The sequence below is a fragment of the Hypanus sabinus genome, chromosome 25 (genome assembly GCF_030144855.1).
Source record: "Hypanus sabinus isolate sHypSab1 chromosome 25, sHypSab1.hap1, whole genome shotgun sequence".
In the NCBI taxonomy this organism is placed as follows: Eukaryota; Metazoa; Chordata; class Chondrichthyes; order Myliobatiformes; family Dasyatidae; genus Hypanus; species Hypanus sabinus.
In genome coordinates, this window is record NC_082730.1 from 42,560,167 (window position 1) to 42,581,162 (window position 20,996).

Consider the following 20,996-nt stretch of genomic DNA (forward strand, 5'->3'; position numbering starts at 1 on the left):
TCATTCTGGATCTTTCTGAGATGTCTGCGCATGCTCGGAAGGCTGTCAACACTCAGGTGACATCCCCACGAGTGGAAGCTGTCTTCAGCGCGGCGGCGGGGCTTTTGTAAACTCTGTCGGATGGAGAGGGGGTGGAGTGGCGGTGATTTTGCCGGCTGCTTCCCCGAGACAGTGAGAAGTGGGACAGAGTTCCCGGGGGGAGATTGATTTCTGTCATGTGTCTCCATAATCCTCTGAATTTCCTGTAGTCACGGACAAGATGATAATGAGGGAGATTGAGTCCATCGGGTTGTGCTGTGGGATGTCTCGATAGACTATTCTTCTTCTGTACTGATGGTGGGTTGCACCTGTCAGCAACCCGCCCAGCCCCGACTCTTTCTGCTCGCCAAAACCCATCGGCTCCCCTCACTCAAACCGCCAGAGCCGACACTGTCCGGTTGTGTCCGCTCTCCCGGCCCGATCCTCCCCCCACACTCCCTCACCCTCCGTGTCTGCCACACTCGCTTCAATAGTCTGATAACTGCTGTCCGTCACACGGACATTTCCCCAGATATGGGCCCCGTCCGACACTCCCCACGCTGGCGGCTGCGACTGTCGGCCGGCGGGGCCGCCCGATGTGGGGCAGGAAGGGGCGGCCGAGCCGGAGTGTGAGCGGGAGAAGGGAGTCGGTGGCCGAGAGGTCAGGAATTGAGGGAATTCTGGCCGTGGGGGAGAGGAAGCGACCGGGGAGCCCCAAGCTGGGGCGGCACGGCCCAGTCGGAAGGTTGGGGAGGGGAGCCTGGATCCAGGGGAGAGGGAATCAGATCAGGAGGTTGGGAACCTGCATGTGGGTGAGGGGAGACTGAATCTGGATATGGATCCGGAGCCTGGATGCCACAATTTACAGGCGGCAATATGGAAGCGGGGACGGGCTCTGAGGAAAGGGGCAGGGGGTCAAGCCTCAGGAACTGGCAGTTGGCCCAAAGATGAACAGGATGGACGGAAACTGGATCCTGGTGAGGAGAGAGTGAAAATGTGAAGTGAGGGCAGAGGAAGGGTCGGAGATGATCAGGAGCTGAACGACAACGAGAGGCCGGGGGTCCAGATAAAACATAGAACAACACGGCACAGTGCCCGAAGAGATCTTGTAAAATATAGAGAAGGTCGAATCCCAACTCTAATGGAGCAGATGAAGGCAAAAATGATAGTAAAATAGATCTGTGTATGTGAGAGAGTTTGAGCGGTTAAATGTCAAGGAAAAAATGCTGCATCAAGTTTAGTTTTAATATAAAATCAACGCAGTGGTCTCCTGTGTCGAATGAAGTGGTTCACGGTCTTCTGTCACCATCGCCCATCCCTTCAAGGTTTGACATGTTTTTTATTCGGAGATGCTGTTTTTCACTCTGCTGTTATAACGAGTGATTATTTGAGTTTCTGTTCCCTTCCTGTCTGCCTGAACCAGTCTGGCCATGCACCCCCAAACTTTCTGATTAACAAGGCGCTTTTACACAGAGAACTGCCACTCAGGATGTTTGTTTTTGTTGTTTATCCTACCGTTCCCTGTAAACTGGAGATATTGTTGTGCGTGAAAAGCCTGAACGATCAGCAGTTTGAGATACTCAAACCACCCTGCCTGGCATCAACAATCATCCACACTTTTAGACAATAGGTGCAGAAGTAGACCATTTGGCCCTTCGAGCTTGCGCGGCCATTTTGAGATCATGGCTGATCATCTACTATCAAAACCCTGTTCCTGCCTTGTCCCCATTTCCCTTGATTCCCCTATCCATAAGATACCTATCTAGCTGCTTCTTGAAAGCATCCAGAGAATTGGCCTCCACTACCTTCCGAGGCAGTGCATTCCAGTACCCCAGAACTCTCTGGGAGAAGAAGTTTTTCCTTAACTCTGTCCTAAATGACCTACCCCTTATGCTCAAACCATGCCCTCTGGTACTGGACTCCCAGCATCTGGAACATATTTCCTGCCTCTATCTTGTCCAATCCCTTAATAATCTTATATGTTGCAATCAGATCCTCTCTCAATCTCCTTAATTCCAGCATGTATAAGCCCAGACTCTCTAACCTCTCTGTGTAAGACAGTCCAGACATCCCAGGAATTAACCTCGTGAATCTATGCTGCACTTCCTCTACAGCCAGGATGTCCTTCCTTAACCCTGGAGAACAAAACTGTACACAATACTCCAGGTGTGGGCTCACCAGGGCCCTGTACAAATGCAAGAGGATTTCCTTGCTCTTGTACTCAATTCCCTTTGTAATAAAGGCCAACATTCCATTAGCCTTCTTCACTGCCTGCTGCACTTGCTCATTCACCTTCAGTGACTGATGAACAAGGACTCCTAGATCTCTTTGTATTTCTCCCTTACCTAACTCTACACCGTTCAGATAATAATCTGCCTTCCTGTTCTTACTCCCAAAGTGGATAACCTCACACTTATTCACATTAAACGTCATCGACCAAGTATCTGCCCACTCACCCACCCTATACAAGTCACCCTGAATTCTCCTAACATCCTCAGCACATGTCCACTGCCACTCAGCTTAGTACCATCAGCAAATTTGCTGATGTTATTCTCAATGCCTTCATCTAAATTGTTGATGTAAATCGTAAACAGCAGTGGTCCCAATACCGAGCCCTGTGGCACCCACTAGTCACCACCTGCCATTCCGAGAAACACCCATTCTCTGTTACCCTTTGCTTTCTATCTGCCAACCAGTTTTCTATCCATGTCAATGTCTTCCCCCCGATTCCATGAGCTTTGATTTTACCCACCAATCTCCTATGTGGGACCTTATCAAATGCCTTCTGAAAATCGAGTTACACTACATCCACTGGATCTCCCCCGTCTAACTTCCTGGTTACATCCTCGGAAAACTCCAACAGATTAGTCAAGCATGATTTACTCTTGGTAAATCCATGCTGGCTCAGCCCAATCCTATCACTGCTATCTAGATATGCCACTATTTCATCCTTAATAATGGACTCTAGCATTTTCCCCACCACCGATGACAGGCTGACAGGTCGATAGTTCTTTGTTTTCTCCCTCCCTCCTTTCTTAAAAAGTGGGATAACATTAGCCATTCTCCAATCCTCAGGAACTGATCCTGAATCTAAGGAACATTGGAAAATGATTACCAATGCATCTGCAATTTCCAGGGCCACCTCCTTCAGTACCCTAGGATGCAGACCATCTGTACCTGGGGATTTGTCAGCCTTCAGTCCCATCAGTCTACTCATCACCATTTTGGTCCTAATGTCAATCTGTTTCGTTTTCTCTGTTACTCTATGTCTTTGGCCCATACATTCATCTGGGAGATTGCTTGTGTCTTCCTTAATGAAGGTAGATCTAAAGTACTTCTTAAATGCTTCTGCCATTTCTCTGTTTCCCATAACAATTTCACCCAATTCATTCTTCAAGGGCCCAACATTGTTCCTAACTATCTTCTTTCTCTTCACATACCTAAAAAAGCTTTTGCTATCCTCCTTTATATTCCTGGGTAGCTTGCGTTCGTACCTCATTTTTTCTCCCCGTATTGTTTTTTTAGTTAAGTTCTGTTGTTCCTTAAAAACTTCCCAATCATCTGTCCTCCCACTCACCTTAGCTCTGTCGTACTTCCTTTTTTTTAATGCTATGCAATCTCTGACTTCCTTTGTCAACCACTGTGGCTCCTTTCCCCCCTTTGGGAAAGAACTGATTTTGCACCTTGTGCATTATTCCCAAGAATACCTGCCATTGCTGTTCCACTCTCTTTTCTGCTAGGATATCCATCCAGTCAACTTTGGCCAGCTCCTCCCTCATGGCTCCATAGTTTCCCCTGTTCGACTGCAACACTGACAACTCCGTCCGAGCTGCCCTTATCCTTCTCAAATTGCAGATAAAAACTTATCATATTATGATCACTACCTACTAATGGCTCCTTTACTGCAAGATCGCTTATCAAATCCTGTTTATTACATAACACTAAATCCAGAGTAGTCTTGTACCTGGTCGGCTCTCGTACAAGCTGTTCCAAGAATGCATCCCGTAGGCACTCTACAAACTCCCTATCCTGTGGTCCAGCACCAACCTGATTCTCCCAGTTCACCTGCATGTTGAAATCCCCCATAACTACTGCGACATTACCTTTGCCACATGCTAATGTTAACTCCCTATTCAACTTGCACCCAATAACCATGCTACTGTTTGGTGGCCTGTAGACAACACCCTTTAGGGTCCTTTTGCCCTCACTGTTCTTCCCCATTTTGACATTTGGTCTGAACAACAACTGAACATCTTTACCACATCTGCATGCTATAATGAATCGAGTTGCTGGCAAATGATTGGCTGAATAGATATTTGCATTAACAAGCAAGTATATAGGTGTGCCAAAGAAAGTGTTAATTGAGTGTATTTCAGAGTATCCTTTCCACTTGTGTAGGTTTTGGTAGTATTAAGAAGGAGAAAGGGGACTTTGACTTGAACACACGCTGACTTGCCTGTTCCTGAGTAATGCTGAGTTGATCTTTCTCTTTACGCAGCTCAATCTCGAACTGCCTGTCCCTTTTTACCTTGCTCAGAGAAGTAATTGAGGCCAGTCTTTCAAAGATTAGTTTTATTTTACAGATTTGCATTGAAGCATTCAGTGAAACACATCTTTTTGCAATGACAAACAGCACAGTCGGAGGATGTGCTGGTGGGCAGCCCACAAGTGTCACCACGCTTCTGGTAACAACATAGTATTCCATAATTCATCAACCTGAACCTATACATCTTTGGAATGTGGGGGGACACCGGAGCACCCAGAATAAATCCATGCAGTCGTACAAACTCCTTACAGACATGGGTGGGAAATGAGCCCCATTTGTGTTTGTGGGCAATGCAAAGCGATTTCACTATTGACTATGGAATAGTGATACCCGAGCCATTCAGTAGAAGGGGGAGTTCTGAACTGTTGCTTGTTTGGAAACTGTCCTGGTAAACAAGTTCAAATGAGCTTAAGGAAGGACTCAATAAGAAAGTACTAGATTCTTCTAGTGCCCTGCTTTGTAATGTTCAAGGAATTTCTAAATGGGGAGTATTTACAGCAATCAGAGTTACAAAGGGACTTGTGCACCTCATGCACGATTCCATAAGGGTAACTTGTGGTTTGAGTCAGTGGTAAGGAAGTTCATTCTCACACTGTTGGTGATTGACACAAAACTGATACAAAACTGTATTTTTGATATATTTGTGAGAAATAAATGACATCTTTTTTTCTGTTTAATAAATTGAGGTTGGCGCTATCTCATCTAGAACACCACTGATATCAGTGAAGGGAAAATGCTTGAGGTTCACTCTGTACAATTTGCCTCTTGATTTATGTGACAAAAATAATGAAATTACTTGCTCAATAATTCCAGCAATAAATATAGTGATGAGTACAAGACATCAGATTTCAACCAAGAGTGCTGAATCACAGTGAAGACAGATGTAAATATAAGCTGTACTACATCTTAGATCTTGAATTTTGGTCAGCTGAGGGCGTTATTCATTGGAGACTAAGGGTGATCTTATGGAGGTGTAAAACGTCATGGTGGGCACAGATCGAGTGAATGTACTCAGTCTTTTTCCCAGCTTTGGTGAATGAAGAACTTGAAGTTTAAAGTAAGAGAGGAGAGATTTATAACTGACTTTATGTGTCACGATATCTCAGAAACAGATGGTGAAATATGTTTTTTGTGTCAATGAGAAACACAGTCTGAAGACTGTGCTGGGGACAGTGTACAAGTGTCACCATGCTTCCAGCACCAACATGGCAGGCCCACATTGTACTGACCATAATCTGTTGTTCTGTCAGGCCATGAAGTGTCATAGAGCCCCACAACAGGGAAAAAGGCTCTTTGGCCCACAATCTCCATGCTGACCCATCAGTACTATCCCAGTTATGAGTATCATATTTGTTGTCTTCAACAGGGGCCCCCATCCATGCTACTTTGGGGTGATACTGATTCAGGTTCGAAGAGATGTGGTGTAAGACAGATGTGGTTCAGGTGAGAATCCAAAAGCACAAACTTGGTCTTAGATAAGCATTAACTGCACGAGAGACACCTGCCAAAGAGGGAATGTCTGTTGTGCCAGAGAACACTGTCGATATTAGTTCCAGAATGGAGTTGTATACTCAGACTGGATAATAGGGTTTTGAGCAATCAGTTCAAATGAGAAAGGGTAAATTCAAAGGAGATGTGCTGGGCCAGTTGTTTTTCACAGAGAGAGTGGTGGCTGCCAGGGATGGTACTGGAGGAAAGGATAAAAGAGGTATTTTAAAGGGCTCTTACATGGGTAGATGAATGTGTATGGAATGGAAAGAAATGGACATTGTGGAGGCAGAAGAGGGCAGGTTAATTAGGAATTAATTACTGTTGTAATTATTTTGTCAAGGCATGGTGGGGCAAAGAGCCTTTTTCAGAGCTGTGCTGTTCCATTTTCTAGATAGTTAGCAGACTCTGGTTAGAGTCTCTCATTACCTGTAACGTGGTCTCTGCAGAGTGGGTACTTGACTCTTCAGAGTGTCCTTTGTTTTGCAATCTTGGGACATTCTGTACAATCAACATTTTTTGTTTTCTAATCAGCTTGAATTTAACTTTGTACTTTAGTGAAAAGTCACCTTCCATGGACTGTCCTTTAACGTGATCTATATCTCAGTACTAGTGTGTCCAATCAAGTTGTCTTTATCACAATACCCATCCATTATTTAACCCTTTCTTTCCCCACCATGCAGGAGAATGCATCCTCTACAATCAACTGAAGTTCCTGGACTGGGAAGTGAAAGTACTGACTGCACGTGGCGTCTCACACTTCTCTGGAAATGGCGACAAATTGAGATGGTTCAATGACTGTAAGTGGTTTATTATTGTTGCGTGTACCAAGATGCACTGGTAAAAACTTTGTTTTGCACACCATCCATGTAGATCATTTTATGACATTAGTGCATTCAGGTTGTACTGGGGAAAAGCAATAAGGGAATGCAGAATGAAGTGTTACAGAGAAAGTGCAGTGTAGGTTCGAGGCCATGATGTAGTAGATTGTGTGTGCATGTGCAATTCGTATGGTGGAACAAAAGCGTTCAGTATTATAACAGTGGGGTAGAAACTTCTTCAGAATGATGGTAAATGCTTTCAGAGAGATTGAAGGTCTTTGATTTTGTTGGCTGCTCTACTGAGGCGGGGGAAGTGTGTGCTGAATCCATGGACTGGTTTCTGTGATATGTTGAGCTCTGTGCACAGCTCACTGCTGTTTCCTACATTCAGTGGCAGAGCAGTTGGCGTACCAATCTGCGATACATCCCACATAGGGTTCTTACTCCGTGATGTGTCGTGAGAAATCGGTGAGGTTCAAAGGGGACTTGCTGAATTTCTTTAGCATCCTGAGGGAGGAACGTTACTGATGGGCTTTGTTAGCCATGGTATCTATGTGTTTGGACCAGAACCTTCAGGGTCTCAGAAGATCTGAATGGGCCTTGTGTTCCCTGGAATTCAGACATTACCATCTCAGTGACACCAGATATCGTGGTGCTTGTTCACTTTCGAATATGAGAGCTGGGCTTTGGGTAACTGATTGCTACCATATAGACAATGACATTTAGCCCAAAGTACCACAGATTAACTCATGATACACGATGGTCTTCATCAAATCAGAGACACAAGGGACAGCAAATGCTGGGATGTGGAGTGTGAAAACAGGGAGAACCGGAGGTACTCAGCAGGTCAGGCAGCATCCAATGAGAGAAATGGATGGCTGAAATTTCGGGTTGAGATCATTGCTGAATATATTTGACCTGACCTGCTGAGTTCCTCCAGTGGCTCGACTCTGCACATAGTGAAAGCAGTCAATGTATGATTGTCGTAAATGATGAGAGTATTTCAGCTCCCTGCTCTCTCCACTGCAGCTTTTACCCTTCTTCACTTTATTCTCTGCTCCTGTCTAACTTTTCCTTTCACACCCTTATCCTTCAATCACCTCTTCTTCTCTTCCTCCCACCCCCTCGTCCTTCTGAATTCCAGCAAGTACAGACTCAGAGCCATCAAACGTTCCCCATATGATAACCCTTTTAGTCCTGGAATCTTCCTTGTGAGCCTCCTCTGGACCCTCTCCAATGCCAGCACATCTTTTCTACGATGAGGGTCCCAAAACTGTTCACAATACTCAAGGTGAGGCCTCACCAATGCCTTAGAAAGCCTGAGCTACGCATCCTTGCTCTTGTATTCTAGACCTCTTGCAATGAATTTGCCTTCCTCACCACTGACTCTACCTGCAAGTTGACCTTTTGGGTTTTCTGCACAAGGACTCCCAAGTCCCTTTGCATCTCAGATTTTTGGCTTTTCTCCCCATTTAGAAAATGTTCTGCACATTTATTTCTAATACCAAAGTGCATGACCATGCATTTTCTAACTTTGTATTTCCTTTGCCAGTTTCTTGCCCATTCTCCTAATCTGTCTAAGTCCTTCTGCATCCTGCCTGTTTCCTCAACACTACCTGCCCCTCTACCAATCTTCATATCATCTGCCAACTTGGGAACAAAGTCATCTATTCCATCAGCTGAATCATTTATATACAGTATAAACAGAAGTGGTTCCAACACCGATCCATGTAGAACACGTCTAGTCACTGGCAGCCAACCTGAAAATGATCCTTTTATTCCCACTGGCTGTCTCCTACCAATCAGGAAATGCTCTAACCATGTTAGTAACTTTCCTGTAATACCATGGGCTCTTAACTAGGTAGACTGCATCATGTCTGGCATCTTGTCAAAGGTCTTCTGAAAGTCCAAATAGACAACATACACTGATGTTAAGCCATTTTGGGGAGTAATCACATACAGAAGATCAAATCTGGCTCATGCACGAAATCCCGTTTTTACAAACTCCATGGTGACTGTCGGATAGTGTTGTACAATTTCCAAAAGATCCTGATGTTGGCCGGGAATCAGTCTGTGAGTATTGACGAGTTTTGGAGGGATGATGGGGGAGGGAGCATGTTTAAAGAAAGTTTACAAAAGTATTTGTTCAGAATATTGGACAGCTGAGCCTGTGATTAGTCCCTGATTCCTGATATGGCTCCATGCTGAAGCCAGTGGAGATTCTACATCAAGGCACAAGTATGCATTTTACTTATTTCATTGAGAGATGCAGCGTGGAACAGGCCCTTCTGGCCCATTGAGCCACTCTGCCCTGCAAACCACCTATTTAACACTAGCGTAATCACAGCACAATTTACAATGACCAACTAGCCTACCAACTGGTTCGTCTTTGGAATGTGGATGGAAACTGGGGCACCCGGTGGAAACTGATGGGAAGAACGTAGAAACTCTGTACAGATGGGTTACAGGTCCCATGGCACAAGCTGTAATTGTGTTGCACTAACCACTGCACCCCTTGACCTTTGATGCTGTCTGTGTGGAGTTTGCACCTTCTCCCTGTCGCCGTATGGGTTTCTCCTGGGAGTTTCACTTTCCTTCCTTTATTAATAATTGGGGTATTTTTCTCACAAATGACGAGATACAGTGTACAACTGTTGTTTTGCATAAATCACTTTGCACCGAAATGGACCTTGTTTTTTTGTAATTATGTTTTTTCAATACATTGCATATAATTTTATTTTCTAATGAATGCTGCTGATCTGACACTATGAGCCTGTTAGACTGTTGAAAGTAAGTTTCTCATTGCCCCTGTTCACACATGTACTTTACATATGACAATAAATACAACTGACAGCTACACAGATTATTTTAAAATGTAAGTACATTGAAGTCATACAAAGGAAAAACAATGCCAAACTGCAGAATATACACCCAATGGCCATTTCATTCAGTATCCCTGTACAGCTGCTCATTAATGCAAATAACTGTTCAACCAATAATGTGGCTGTCCCTGTATTCTTGAGCTGTTATATCTTCAGCCCAACAGGGAACAGAGAGAATGACCTATGTGGTAGGATTTCCTGGTTATGTTGGTGGTTTTAAAGGGCTTTAAGTTAATTGGCCACTGTCAATAGCCATTCGTGGATAGATGAGTGGTAAAATTTAGGGGGACTTAAGGTGAAACTGTGGAGCACCACAGGCTCATAGCAAAATACTGGAAGAATTTAACAAATCAGGCAGCATCTATGGACTAGAATAAACATTTGACATTTTGGGCCAAGACCCTTCATTAGGATGACATAGGAAGGAAGCAAAAGCCAGAGAAGAGGGTGAGAGGAGAGGGAAGAGTAAAAACTGATAGGTGAGAGGTGAACATGATCAGGGGAAAGGTGGGAGATGTGAGAAGGGGGATGAACTGAGAAGTTTGGTGACATGTGGACGAGATCTCTTCAATGTCCCTAATGTATCTGCCTTTACCACCACTGCTGGCAGTGTGTTCCACGCACTCAATATTCTGTGTAGTTTAAAAAAAGCACTACATGTGACATGCACCCTATACTTCCTCCAATCACCTTAAAATTATGCCCCTTCGCATTAGACATTCATGCTCTGGGAAAAAGTCTGGCCATCTGCTCGATCAATGCCTCTTATCGGCTTGTACACTGTGATTAAGTCTCCTCTCATCCTCCTTCGCTCCAGAGAGAAATCATACTTGCTTACCCAATCATCATAACATTTGTACACTTGTCCAGATATCATCATTGTAAATTTCCTCTGTAGACTCTCTATTGCTTCCACATTCCTCCTATAATGAGGCAATGGTGTGAGCTGCTTCACCATGAGGTGGGAGAGGGCATGAGCTGAAAATATGGAAGCACAGATGGACTATGGATGTGAACTGGTTGTGTTCCAAACTTGCAAACAGATCCTATATTATAACAAGGGATCTTTGATAAACATGGCATTTACATCATATCTTGAGTCTTTGATCTGGTTTTTCCAGGGCATCAACATTGAACAATACAGCACAGTACAGGCCTTTTGGCCCACAATGTTGTGCCGACCCTTAAACCCTGCCTCCGATATAACCCTCCAGCTTAAATTCCTCCATATATCTGTCTAGTAGTCTCTTAAATTTCACTAGTGTATCTGCCTCCACCACTGACTCAGGCAGTGCATTCCACGCACCAACCACTCTGAGTAAAAAAACCTTCCTCTAATATCCCCCTTGAACTTTCCACCCCTTACCTTAAAGCCATTCCCTCTTGTATTGAGCAGTGGTGCCCTGGGGAAGAGGCATGCACAAGAATTGTCACATTATACTTTTCAGAAGAATGAGATATTTCTAAATGCCTCACTGTGCCCCAATTCTGCCTTTGTTAATCTGCTGAGTACCCTATCTTTTATTCTGAGGATGTCCTTCTGCAACTGGATGTTCGACTTCCTAACTAGAAGACCACAGTCTGTGCCTTTTGGTAACAACATCTTCACCTCACTGACAGTCAACACTGGGGCATCTCAGGGATATGTACTTAGCCCACTTCTTCACTCTCTGTATACCTCTGACTGGGTGGCAGGGCACAGCTCAAATGCCATCTAAAGATGTGCTGATGGGACAGCCAGTGTTAGCAGAATCTCAGATGTTGACAAAAAGGTGTACAGGAGTGAGATATACCAGCAAGTTGAGTCGTGTCACAGCAACAGCCTTCAAGGAGCGATGCCTTGAAAAGGTGTCCATCATTAAGGACCTCCACCACCCAGGAGATGCCCCCTTCTCATGTTACCATCAGACAGAAGGTACATAAACCTGAAGGCACACACTGAGCCCTTCAGGAACAGCTTATTTCTCTCTGCCATCCAATTTCTGAATGGACATTGAAGCTATGAACACTACCTCACTACTTTTTTATTTCTGTTTTTGCACAACTTTAGCTATGTGATATACATATTTAAACGGTGAAATCAGTGGTTTGCTTTCTATATTATCAATATTGTATTGCTGCAAGAAAGCTCAGAAATTTCACAGCAGATGCCAGTGATATGATTCTTATTCTGGGTCTTGTGAGAATTTTTGTGGCCCCCAGGTAATAAAGGATTTGTTAGCCTTGGAGGCTTTGGACAAGGTCCAGAGTAGCATGGGAGAAAACCCAAGAATGAAAGGGTTAACATAACGTAAGTGGCTGAATGCTCTGGGTCTTTACTCACTTTAGTTCAGAAAAATTAGGGGGATCTCCTTGAAACCTATCAAATATTGAAAGGCAAGATGGAGTGGTTGCTGACAGGATGGCATTTATAGTAGGGGAGTCTCATGACCAAAGGACACAGGCGCAGTTTAGAAAGACGCCGCTTCTATTCTGAGAAGGGGAAAAATTCCTTTAGCCAGAGGGTGGTTAAACTGTGAAAGTCATTGCTGCAGTCAGCTCTGGAGGCTAAGTCATTGAGTATCTTTAAAGTGGAGGTTGATAAGTGCTTTATTAGTCAGGCATCAAAGGTTATGGGGAGAATGCAGGAAAACTGGTTGAAAGAGTGAAATAAATCAGCCATGAATGAATGGTGGAATAGACACAATCAGCCAGAGAGCCTAATTCTGCTCGTCTGTCTTATGGTCTTTCAGCAGAAAGTGACAGCACTTTAAGTGTCGCATTGGGTTAAAGTTGAAGTCCATTTGATTGCCACCTGCACAAGTCATGTAATAAAAAACTTACTTGCAGCAGCATCACAGGCACATCACATCAGATAAGCAACAGTCACCGGAAAAAAAAATTAAAAATAATTCATTCACATCTCTTACAAAAAAGAGTAATTTGAACAAAATACAATAAATTTTAGTGTATTCTTGGGTTCTGTAGCAGCTTCTGTAGATACCACTGCAGGTGGGGGAGGGATGTGTTTGTGTTGTCTTGGGGGGAATCCACTATTCTCTGCAGCTTCTTGCATTCCTTCTCATTCGAATTGTCATAAAAGTCTATGATGGTATGAGTCAGGATAATTTCATTAGTACGTCTAGAATATTGTTTGATGACAATCCGCACCTTCTTAAACTCCCGAGAAATTAAAGACACTGTGGTGCTTCCCTTGTTATCTTGTTCCCTTGTTCCCTTGGGCATCACTGCCTTGCTATGGATGGGCCACTGCACAGGATTGCAGAGGGTTTTAAATTTAGCCAGCTTTATTGTGGACACCAACCTCCCAAGCATCGAGGACGTCTTCAATGCATGAAGCCTTCGAAAGTCTGCATCCGTCATTAAAGATCCCCACCACACAAGGCATGTCTTGTTTGTATTATTACAATCAGCGAGGAGGTGCAGGAGTCTGAAGACTCAGCTTTTTAGGTATAAACCCATGAACAACGCTTCAATATTTTTGCTCTGTTTAGCACCGATAATAGGTTAATTAGTCATTGAAAATATCCTGTGATTATACTGTTGTGAAATTGGTGGATTGCATTGCAGAGCAGCACTTTGGGTTGAGGGGCTTTATTCACACAATATTTCATATTAAAACAATAAATGAATAAGGTGTGCTTTAGTATCTGCAAAATGTCTTGTGTTTATGCCTTTGAATCTGAATTTCTTATTCTTATCTTTGTTGTTATTTTACTCCCCCTTTCTCACCGTCACCCCTGAACCCCTGTGGTCTCGATCTCGATCAGTGACATTTAGGAGTTGAGGCCCGGTCACCAGTCGGTGGGGATGCAGCAGAATGCCATGGAAATGTCCAGTGACCACTGTTTCACCATCGTCTTTAAAGGCAGCAAGCTGGACCTGGTGGCCACTGACAGCAAGGAGGCCTGGCACTGAAACTATCACTTCACCAAACTCAAGAAACGAGACTCCAGCATGAACAAGAGAGAGTAACTTGTGATGCTGGGGTCAAATCAACACGTAGAAACAAGCTGGATGAACTCAGCATGTCGGGCAGCATCCGTTGAAATGAGCAGTCAACATTTTGGGCCGAGACCCTTCGTCAGGACTGAAGTCCTTCCAGGTGAGGCAACACTTCACTTGTGAGTCTGTTGGGGTAATCTATTGCATCCGGTGCTCCTGGTGTGGCCTCCTCTACATTGGCGAGACCCAACGCAGATTGGGGGACCGCTTCGTCGAGTACCTCCGCTCTGTCTGCCACAACAGACAGGATCTCCCAATTACCACCCACTTCAACTCTGCTTCACGTTCCCATTCGAATATGTCCATAGATGGCCTCCTCTACTGCCATGATGAGGCCAAACTCAGGTTGGAGGAGCAACACCTCATATACAGTCTGGGTAGTCTCCAGCCCCTTGGTATAACCATCGAATTCTCCAACTTCTGGTAATTCACTCCCTCTCCCTTCCCCCATCCCACTTACTTTCATTTTTTTAATTAGTTTTTTAATACATTTTACAGATTAAAAAACACCAAATCACAATGAGGAACATTAATACAGTGCAAATTTAAGCATACAATGACAATATGATACAGAGAAAGAGAATTTTAAAAAAAGCACCTAAATTGAAGAGAAGTAAACTTAGTATCCTCCCCAAGCCCCACAAAAAAAAACTCCAGACCAACCACAACACAATATAGAGAATATAAATCAGGACAATCAAACTCCCAGACTGTGAATACACTCAGCAACAGAGGATAGTAATGCCTACCACCAGAAAAAAAAGGGAGCTGAAAGCAAGGGACCGAAAAGAAAAAAAACCCTAGTCAAGAGGAAGGTTATGAAAGTACTCGATAAAAGGTCCCCAGACCTTATGGAACTTTAGGTCCGAATTAAGAACTGAATAATGAATTTTTTCGAGGTCCAAGCAGGGCATAATGTCGTTAAGCCATTGAGCATGAGTGGGCGGGGCGACATCGCTCCATCTAAGGAGGATCAAGCATCTAGCCAGGAGAGAGGCAAAGGATAATATTCGGCATTTGGTCGGACTCAGACCTAAATCTGTCTTGCCCCAGAAACCGAACAAAGCAATTAAGGGGTTTGGTTCTAGGTGCTGATTCAGAATATACGACAACGTAGTGAAGACATCTTTCCAAAATTTCTCCAAGCTAGGACAGAACCAGTACATATGAATGAGAGAGGCCTCGCCCCTCTTGCATTTATCACAGAGCGGACTAACGTCAGGGTAGAATCGAGATAGTTTAGATTTAGACATATGGGCTCTATGAACAATCTTAAACTGTAAAAGGCAATGGCGAGCATAAAGAGAGGTTGAGTTAACCAATTTGAGAATGGAGTCCCAGCTCTCATCAGATAAGGAGGTATTTAAATCATGCTCCCATGCCATTTTAATTTTATCCACAGGGGCCCGTCGTAAGGCTGCTAATTTATCTTGAATAATTGATATTAAACTTTTACCTAGTGGGTTAATGGAAAGAAATAAGTCCATAGCATTTTTTGCAGGCATTTCAGGAAAGTTAGGAATTAAAGGAGCAATAAACTGTTTAAGTTGGAGGTATCTAAAAAAAATGAGTATTGGGCAGATTGAATTTAACAGAGAGCTGCTGAAAAGAAGCGAAGCGATTATCAATGAAAAGATCTTCAAAATGTCTAATGCCCTTCCTATACCAAACCTGGAATGCTGAATTGTATGTGGTAGGTATAAAAAAAGGTGATTATGTACGACAGGGCTGGAAACGGAAAAACCATGGAAACCATAGCATTTCCTAAACTGAGCCCATAAATGCAAAGTGTGTCTAACAAGAGGATTAGCTATTAATCTGGAGAAGACTACTAGGGAGTGCAGAGCCAAGAAGTGCAGAGATAGATAATTCTTTAGTGGAGCTCAACTCCACTGCCACCCAACTAGGGCACTCGGGTTGGCCATGGAAGAAAGACCAAAAGGTAGCACAATGTATATTAGCTGCCCAATAATATAAACGAAAGTTAGGTAAAGCCATGCCACCCTCTTTTTTAGATTTTTGGATATGGATTTTTATTAATTCTAGAGTGCTTATTCTTCCTCAGATATGGCAAAATAATAGAGTCTAAGGAATCAAAAAAAGATTTAGGAATAAAAATTGAGATAAATTGAAATAAGTATAAAAATTTGGGGAGAACATACATTTTAACAACATTAATACGACCTACCAAAGACATAGATAGAGGTGACCATTGTACCAGACTCTGTTTTATAGTATATGAAAGATTGGCAAAGTTTTCACGAAAGAGATCTTTAAACTTCCTTGTGACTGTAATTCCAAGATAAGTAAATTGATTACGGACTACTTTAAAAGGGAGATCACGAAATGTTAATTCTTGTGCTCCTTTATTAATTGGGAAAAGTTCACTCTTATGTAAATTAAGTTTATCGCCAGAGATCTGGCTAAACTGTTCAAGAAGTGAAAACATTGGAGGTAAGGATGTCGACGGATTTGAGAGAAAGAGTAATAAGTTATCAGCATAAAGAGAAACTTTATGCTCAACACCCCCTCTCCAAATCCCAGTCAATTCAGGACAATTTCGAAATGCTATCGCCAAAGGTTCTATGGCCAAATCAGAGAAAGGGACTTAAGGGGCATCCCTGACGGGTTCCACGTTTGAGATTAAATACCTGGGATTTCTGAAAATTAGTTAAAACAGAAGCAGTAGGACACAGGTACAGCAATTTGATCCAAGAGATGAAACTTTGACCGAGGTCAAATTTTTCTAAGACTGCAAAAAGGTAGTTCCACTCTGTACGATCAAATGCTTTCTCCGCATCGAGGGAAATAACACATTCAGGAATCTCAGTTGGAGGTGAGTATAAGATATTAAATAAACACCGAATGTTAAAAAAAGGGTGACGGTTTTTAATAAAACCTGATTGGTCATCAGAGATAATGGAGGGAATGATGGTTTCTAATCTATGAGCCAAAACTTTAGCTAAGATCTTTACATCAACATTGAGCAAAGAAATCGGCCTATACGAGGAACACTCTGTTGGGTCTTTGCCCTTTTTTAATAGAAGAATAATAGATGCCTCATTGAAAGAGGGTGGCAATTTGCCGTAATTAAACGAATCAGATAATACTGAAAGTAACTGAGGAGAAAGAATGAAGAGAATGACTTTTAAAATTCTATAGGGAACCCATCAGGTCCAGGAGATTTCCCTGAGGACAGTGCAGAAATTGCAAAAGATATTTCTTCTGATGATATAGGTGCATTAAGTTTGGCTTTAGAATCAGATGAAAGTGAAGGAATATTCAGATTCTTTAAAAATTGATCAGAGATATTGTCATTCAAAGATTCAGAGGAATAAAGCCAAGAATAAAAATTTTTTAATGCGTCATTAATTTCTAAATGATCCGATGTAAAGTCTCCGTTCTCCTTCCGGATCTTTGTAATATGTTGTTTGGCTTTGGAACGCCTCAGCTGATTGGCTAGAAATTTACCAGACTTATCCCCATGAATGTAAAAGCGACTCTTGCTTTCGAGAAGTTGGCGTTCGACAGGTTGAGTAGACAGAAGATTAAATTTAGTTTGTTCAACACGTTTCTTGTATAGTTCAGGGTTCTTAGTTTGAGCATATAGTTGATCCAATTCTTTAATCTGGTTAATGAGGTCTAATCGATCTGCACAGGATCTTCTGTTGAGATTTGCTGTGTAAGAGATTATTTGACCCCTCAGAAATGCTTTCATGGCATCCCAGATAATCTGGGATGACACTTCAGGTGATGTATTAGTGTTAAAGTAAAAGGTTATCTGATCCTTAATAAATTTTTAAAAATCATCATCCGATAATAAAGTTGAATCAAACCGCCAGTGTTTATTCCTCTGAGAGAGACCAGGAAAGTTCAGAGAGAGAGAGAGTAATTGGGGCACGGTCAGAAATCAGTATACTCTGATAGTCACAAGAGTAGGCCAATGGAATAAGTTGGTTATCGAGTAAGAAATAGTCAATTCTAGTGTAGGTATGGTGAATATGTGAAAAAAAAAGAATAATCTCTCTCAGTTGGATGAAGGAAACGCCATATATCAGAGATACCAAAATTAGAGAGAAACGATTGGATAGCTAAGGCAGATTTAGTAGGTGATCTGGTAACAGAGGACGATCGATCCAGATTAGGATCTAACCAACAGTTGAAGTCACCACCCAGTATAAGAGAGTATGAGTTTAAGTCTGGTAGTGAGGAAAAAAAATGTTCAAAAAAGTTAACATCATCAAAGTTGGGGGCATACAGGTTTGCTAGTACAACTTTAGTGTTGTATAGTTCACCAGAAACAATAATAAAACGGCCATTTGTATCAGATATTTTATTATGGAGTTCAAAAGGAATATTTGAGTTAATAAAAATGGAGACTCCCCTAGCTTTAGCAGCAAAGGATGAATGAAAATGCTGACCTGCCCACTTTGACAGAAGCCGGGAGTTATCAAAACAACGAGTATGAGTTTCTTGAAGGAAAGCAATGTCAGCTTTGAGTTGTTTAATATGTGAGAATACCTTCCTCCTTTTAACAGGGTGATTCAATCCCTTTACATTCCAGCTGACGAATTTAAGTGCACTAGCCATTATCAATTACTAATGCATAAAAGGCAGCAGGCATATAAAAAGTCAAGCAATACAATAGCAGTCTGGGAGCAGAAATGTAAACATAGATTCGTGAAATCAGAACATAAACATGACCTGAGCAATAAAGACAAACAATAAATACAGTGAGTGATGTCGGAACTGGAAAATCCACCCCACCCACACAACCCAAAACTAGACGGCTACCAAAAAAAGCAGCTAGCTCTACCAAAAAAATTAACCCAAATATAACTTCCAGATCTGTGTCATTAACAGCAGTTCCGTATAGATACTATAGCAAATAGTAACTAGTTTATGCACTAGAAAACGTAACTACAAATTGGAATATCTTCTGCAGAAATATAAAACTTAATACAGAGAAAATCGGAAGAAAACCAAAACTAACCTACCCGTGAAAAATTATGGAAGAATAAAGTAAGAGAAAGGGAAAAAAAAAGGAAGGGGAAAATTATAGATTCAAGAAGAGTACTTATCAACCATTTACAGACAGGGAAAAAAATCAAAGATTTAAAAAAGTGGAAAAAAATAAGAAATAAAAAAATAAAAAATAATCAGTTAAACTGTGAACCAACAAACAGGGAGGCCTTCAATAAAGTCTTCAAACCTCCAAAGCAAGTTAGAGTCAATTGTAGAACTCTATAGATAAAGTTATAAAAGAATAAAATAGATTACACAAGTACTATTTAAACGTCCATAGGGAAACATTAAGCACAGAATGTCTATTTAAAAAAGACACACCAAATCCAGAGAGAGATTGTCAACAGCCCTTGGAGTTTCAATAAATAATGTCTGAGTGATTCAAGTAAAGTCTGAGTCCAGAAAAAAGTAATTTTACTACGAGAAGTACTTATCCACCATTTTAGCAGGTCCAATCGGGTTCCGAAGATGGCTGGATAGCCGGAAGATTTGCAACAAATGCATCAGCCTCCTTCACTGACTTAAACCACTTATATTTTCCAGTATTAAGCGTAATTCGTAAATCGGCAGGAGTGCGAAGAGAGGGTTTAAAACCACGATCAAAAAGCACTGTCATTAAGCCTTTCAACTCAGTGTGCATCTTTAAGGTCTGGGCTGCAAAATCTTCCACAAAGCGAATGATTATATTTTGGAAAGTAAAAGTACCTCTGCGATGTGCCTCCATAATCAGATGGTGTTTTACCTGGTATTGATGAAAGCACAAAATTACCGGTCACGGGCGGGAGCCCAGAATTCCGGGGGGAACGTAGATCCTGTGTGCCCTTTCAAGCTCAGGCGGGTTCAGAAGCAAAGCTTTCCTGAATATCTCACAGAGAAACTCAGCGAAAAACTTCACGGTTGATCCCTGTTCGGTGGCTTCTGGCAACCCAAGAATTCAAAGGTTACGTCTGCTGCGATTTTCGAGATCGACCATTTTGGAAAGGAATTTATTATTTTTTTCTTCTAGGCTGGAACAGAGAGTCTCCAAGTATAGAAAAAGACTTTCTAAATCTTCAGAAGTCGAATTGTGTTCAGCATGTTCGTCCACTCTATCATTGATCCGATCCAGTTTGGCTTCCAGCTTTTTGAAAGCAGTTCTAAGTTCCTTTAAAATATCATCTCGATGCTGTTCCAGTGCAGCGAGGGTCTCAGAAGGCAGAGCTGGAACTTCCTTTCTCCCGGTTTTAGAACTCTTGCTAGACATTGTAAGGTAGATGTGTTCACAGGTAAGTAAAAGAAACCAAATAAAGTTCCTAATTAAGGTTTAAAAAAATGGAGACATTTAGTGCAAAGGTAGCAAAAATAATGGAACAAAAGTTCGGAGCAGCTAAGCAATCGCCATCTTACCGGAAGTCCCCACTTTTTTTTTGTAATTTTTTTTATTGAAGTTCATCAAACAAACATTTCCATAAGATGTATTTCAGACATTGTACATATATATCATATAATCATATATATCACAAAATCACCACGAAATATTTATCTGGGGCATACACTTATAGAAAAGAGTAGAAAGAAAAAACAAGCAAAGGGAAAGAACTATGTACAAGTAGAGAGTGATCTTTTTTTTTTACAACAGATTCATTGATTTGTGAGAATAAAATCAGGCCTATGAGGCATTATGTAGTTAAACCATTTTTCCCAGTATGAATCAAATTGTTCCAGCTTATGATTAACAGATGCTGTTATCTTCTCTATTTTGTAAATGTCCATTGTAATTTCCATCCATGTATTTAAAGTTGGGCTCTCCTGTGATAACCATTTCCTAGTAAGAGTCTTTTTAACAGCCACCAACAGTATATTCATTAAATATTTATCTCTTTTCAACCATTCTTGAGGTATATATCCAAAATATATGGTCTTACTCTCCAAGGGTATTTCACATTTAAAGATGTCTTGTAGGGCATTGTGTATCCCCTCCAATAGTTTTTGATAACAGGGCAGTCCCAAAAAATATGATAATGATTTGCATTTTGATTTCCACAATTTCTCCAGCAAACAGGGAGGTTACTATCATAATGGGATTTCTGAGAGGGTGTAATAAAATATCTTATCAAGTTTTTCCATCCAAACTCCCTCCATTTCTGTGAATTGGTACACTTCCATTGATATCTCCATATTGTTGTCCATTCTTCTTCAGATGTAATTATCCCTCCTTCCTTCTCCCATTTT

General features: G+C 41.9%; 1 long non-coding RNA gene across 1 annotated transcript in view; it reads left to right on the top strand.

Annotated features, from left to right (window-relative positions):
* The first annotated feature begins 72 nt into the window (after positions 1–72).
* The window catches only part of LOC132381302 (uncharacterized), a 34,897-nt gene continuing 13,973 nt past the window's right edge, over positions 73–20,996 (top strand). The window contains exons 1-3 of the long non-coding RNA XR_009508001.1: positions 73–1,343; positions 6,736–6,852; positions 13,526–13,860. This is a non-coding gene — a long non-coding RNA (uncharacterized LOC132381302). The remainder of the gene's footprint in view (positions 1,344–6,735; positions 6,853–13,525; positions 13,861–20,996) is intronic.